Here is a 5201-nt window from a genome sequence, read left to right as displayed (position 1 = left end):
CCATCCATCCATCCATCCATCCAAATCATATGCACTACAGAGTCTGGCTCTGTTCTAACTCTCTCTTCCTATGGAGTTTATACCGTTTTTCTCAACCTTAGAGCCATTCTACAGCAGCTACTCAAACACTGCCTGCAAATAAAACAACTTTATAGAAAGTGCAAGTGTACGCTACAAGTTCACTGAGAAGTACCAGGACAATTGCCATGTCACTTGTAAGTGCAATTTTACAGGCTTGGTTTGTTTCTATGGCTAAGTTTTAATGTGGTGCTTGTTAATATTCATAACACTTCAAAACTCCTTCTGGCTTCTCAAATCTTGGCTGTCCACTCACAGGTGATCTCATTCTGCTTTTTAAACCTGTATTACATCCTGGGAATGGCACAAAAGGAAAGCCGATCTCAGGAAGATGCAACTGGCACACTGAAAAATGGATTCATTTTTTTCAACCCATAAATATTCATTAAGAACGTACTATGTGGCAAACACTGCTAGGCACTAAGCAAAACAGATGTAGAGCCTGTCCAGGTAGAACTTCAACACTACAGGAGGAGACAGCAGCGGCTACACAAAAGAGCAACTTACTAAGCGCTATGAAGGAAAAACACGGGTGTGGTGCTGGGACCGAGCAGGGGCTCACCTGGCAGAGGGTGGGAAGTGTTCCTAGGAGCCTTAGATGATAGTGTGCTGGGTAGCCTGTGGGGAACATGGGTGATTGGGAAAATACTAGGCAGAGGAAATAGCATGTAGGAAACCTGCCACTTTTAGGCACTGAAAAGGAGAAACTAAAGTGAGGCAGGGAGGGGATAGAGCCCCAATCCTGCAGGGCCCAGAGGGGTGGCTTTGGTTCTTAAATTCATTGGGAAGGCACTGAAGTGTTTTAAACAAGGGTGCAAAATGATCAGATTTCTGCTCTGGTTAGATTCTCTTCTGTATCCTCCAGTAAGTTTTCCATAGATGTTTCCATTAATTTTTCTCCCTGTATAGCAAACTCCTTTGCAACATGCAAGTGTTATCTACAAACAAACCCAACTGCAGGCTATGGTATTAAACCATCCAAACGTAGACACTGCTTGGCCCGTGTGGGCCAACTGACCTGGGGCCTGTGCTACCAATGTATAGGAGGAAGATGAGAAGGCCTAACAAATTTCAGCTAAGCTGGGCTGAGCTGGAGAACAGGAGCAGGGCTCTGGATTTGTCCTCTAGCACTCTGTTATCATTCTGCTGCTAAAAAGGGAAAACATTTCTTGTTCTTTAAGCAAATGGATGGCTCACTGCAGAGAGAAAATGATGGAATTTCCTTTTCTATTAAAGTACAATAAATCTGGGGCCGGGGATTTAGCTCAGTGGCACAGCGCCTGCCTGGCAAGAGCAAGGTCCTGAGTTCAATTCCTGGTACTGTAAAAAAACAAAACCAAAACCAAACAAAACAAAACAAAAACCCCAAAAAAGCACAATAAATCTAATCTAGGAAGTGCAGGTATGTCGTGAGTGACCTTAGGAATAAAGCAGAGGGGACACTTTAGGGAATTTCGGCTCTGATTTGGCGCATTTAGACAAGGAACATAGACCTGCTCTGTGGTGAGACTCTAAGATGGGAACAGCAAGGACTATAAAGCAAAGGCAACATTTTGAGAGTCTGGCCAAGGAGAGTCTCTGCAGTATTTATGTAAGTGTTATAGGACAGGCAGGACTTTTTCTAACCTCTGTGCACTTCCTCACCTGCTCCTGACCAGGGAGGGGCCCAACAGGAAAGCTAGCAGCAGGGAACACGGTCTAGGTGAACTTTTACACTACACCCTCAAAACTTCTACGCAGGGCCAGGGGTATAGCTCAGTGGCACAAGCACTCGCCTGGCAAGCGCAAGGTCCTGAGTTCGATTCCAAGTACAAAAAAAAGAAAACTTCTACCCATCGCTGATCTCCGCAAGCTGAATTTTAGGTTGGCTTGTCTCTAGCATCTTGATAATCACTATCTGCTTGTATGACAAGGCTCTTGCTATAAGAGATCTATTTTGTGTGAAGTGATAAAACCCATTGCCTATGACTACCCTGAAAAATCAGCACATATCGCATTATTTCAAACCAATGTCAGGGGTCTCGTTGGCTCAGAAACTCTTTTGGACTCCCACTGCCCAAATATTGGATAATTTGAGCATCAAAATAATCTAAATAATGATAGCAACAGATAAACTGAATAAACTGTGTATTTAGTTCATAATACCTAAGTACAGTGGAGTGCTAACTAGTGAATATAGAGAGATCATGGAAACAGAAAATCATCACATACTACCTATCAGCAGTGGCTGATTCAGACAGGAATCATTATGGATACTAATGTTACTGGGTAAACCATTTCTCACCAAAGATTAATAAAATATTGCTGTGGTCTTAAGAAAAATTCACCGCTAAAGAGATTATCAATTACACAAGGAAAATGATGATTCCACAGTGGAAAAAAAAAAAAAAATCAATGGCCAACCACCTGGACCAAGGCTGACACCCCTCCCCTGCACAATACACCAAGTGCATATCACCTCTGCGGTGCCCTGAAAGAAGGGATGGCCTTGCTCTAGAAACAAGGAAAGCCCCCACCTGAAGACCTCCTACAGCGTAAAAGGGCTGTTCTGTAAAACTGTCAAAGTCACGGAAGAAAGGAAACAGAACTGTTTCAGAGTGAAGGAGACTCAGGAGACACGATAACGGCACATGTTTACAATACATATGCAGAAAGACGCACGCGCAGGAGATGGAGCAAATGTGATAAAGCATTAAGCACTGGGGAAGTCTGAAGCTGGGGAAGGGAGCTGAGATTTCCTTACAAATTCTCTATAAGCTTGAAATTGCCTACAAATAAATTTTAATCCCTCCATCCTTCCCTGTCTCTATGCTTGATATGTTTAGGACACATGAATACAGTAGGTCATTTACCAGAGGACAAAGCCAAAACTGTGTGGTGTCCATTTTGCAAATTAAGCAGCCTATTTTCAAGAGTGGGTGTCTTTGCTCTCTTATATAATTCTTGAGGAGTTTTACCTTTGTTTTAGTATCTTTTGACAATTATTTAGTATCTTTTAAAAATTGTATAGCTTCTTAACCTTGTGTGTAGAGCTCCATTAGAGAAAAGCTTAGAGGCTCCTTTACGTGGCATTGAAAATCTTTCACAATTTAGCCCAAATCACCGCTTCCCATGTGCCTCTCCACCCTAAACCTCAACATACCAAGCAACTTTCACACCTACCTGCCTTCGCTCACTCTGTTTCCTTAACAGCATGCCCTTCTCCAGCCTCCTCCAAATGGCAAAATCAGTTGTGCTATTCAAGCCAAGTGTCCCATCCAGATAAAGCCTGACTTTCCCTCAGCTGCTTTGCTCTGGCAAGAATTGGTCACCTTCTTGCCCCTGTCCTGAAACCCCCTGTCCATACGTATGGAACTGTGTTAGGGTTGGGAGGCATGTGCTCATCTTCCCCACCAGACTGTAAGTGTTTTGGGGGAAGCAGGAATCAAGCAGTATTTATTTTTGTATTTCTCAGTGCCTTGCATAATGCTTAGCACATGGCATACTTAATATCTGCTAGAATTAAAAATCCTAACATTTGGACATATCCTGATGAAATGCACAGGGGAGGAAGCGATTACAATCAGGTACTCTGGGGCCAGTCTGCTGTGCCACCTTCCAGCTGTTAGCAAGTTAGACTAGGTGCCAATGGTACAGTCAGGGAAATTCCAGTACGGTGTCACTGGGCTGTGGTTGGGCGCTCAGAGCAATGTCTGGGGTCTGTGTTACTATTACTGGACCACCTTGTTGCTTGGTGGGGTACAGACCTGATATCCCACCAACGACCCGGAACTCTTCTCTTATACTCTGTCCTTCTCCCCGATAAGGCCAGGGTTAGAGGTGTTTGTGATTCTTGTATCGAAATCAAGTGAGCCTGCTGAAGTCTTGAGGGCTATACTGGTTTCCACTTCCTGGGTGGGGAAGCGGGTGCTAGTGCAGTGTGTGCTGAGTCTGGGGGTGAGTGGTGCTCAGCAGTCCTGGCAGTCCATAACATCAGTTATGCACAGGAAGGAAGTAAAATAAAAGTGGACAAACATGCCCACTCAACTTTTAAAAGCATATTTGGGCAAGTTAAAATACTTCCTTCTCGCAGTAAGAAGACAATGGTGTGTACTCTGCGCCGAACACTCTCACTGTGCGGCCTCTGGGAGGTGCTCAGGGGGAAGACGCTCAGCGCCGCAGAAACAGGAGACAGTGCCTGAGATCTGGTGCCTGCCCGGTTGGGGAACGGAATAACTGTCTCTTCACAGGGCAGAAACAGAAGCTACACGTGTTCTAGTTCATGGACAGCAATGGCCCCCTGGGGCCTGGGCTCACACAAGGCAATAATAAGATCTGTACACAGGGTAGGCGCCATGCTTTCAAAGCTGCTTCTGGACTATGACTGCTGACTACATTAACACAGAGCTTTGTAATACAGCAAGCTATGCGATCAAGTGAAGCAGAAGTCAGGCACAGCAGCGCAGACCAGGAGAGCCGAGGTAGAGCCCGGGACCTCGCTCTCCTCAGTCCCACTTGGCAGCGCCTTCCCGGCTGCCTTCTCGGGGGCACCTGGAGCGCAGAGATTGTCCGTCTGTTCCAGATCGTCTCTACTCTGGATATGACTTCAAAGGCTAGGAACCAAGCACCAGGTCAGAGGGGGAGAAAGTAGAAAGGGTCACCGTTCTTGGGACAGAATGGCCTGCGTGGTGAAAGGCAGGGTGGATTAGGGAGGAGAGGAGGAAGTTAAAATAGAGAGACAGGAGGAAGACCCTTGTGCCACCTTCTCCAGCACTCAGCGCCCACACATGGGGCAGCAACTCTAAACCCAAAACCTGTCTGGAAATAGTCAAGCCTCCAAGGGTACCACAGTGCTTGCTGCTCACCAGCCTCACCACATCACTGTCTAATGCCAGCCGCCTAACACAAAGAATGATCACTGAAATGCAGCCCAATGCACCTCCACGGACGAGAACGAGCTTAGGAACTAACTGCTACTTTTTTCTTCAAAAATTACATGTTGCTTAGTGTCAATAAGAAATATGCCCATCGACAGTTGGGCCAGGGATATAGCTCAGCGGCACAAGCACCTGCCTGGCAAGCACAAGGTCCTGAGTTTGATTCCTGGTACCAAAAAAAAAAAAAAGTCCATTAGTCATTTTGTG

The sequence above is a fragment of the Chinchilla lanigera genome, unplaced genomic scaffold (assembly GCF_000276665.1).
Source record: "Chinchilla lanigera isolate Chin_1 unplaced genomic scaffold, ChiLan1.0 scaffold00033, whole genome shotgun sequence".
NCBI classification, from domain to species: domain Eukaryota; kingdom Metazoa; phylum Chordata; class Mammalia; order Rodentia; family Chinchillidae; genus Chinchilla; species Chinchilla lanigera.
The sequence above is the reverse complement of the archived record's forward strand: the minus strand, read 5'-3'. Positions refer to the sequence as shown.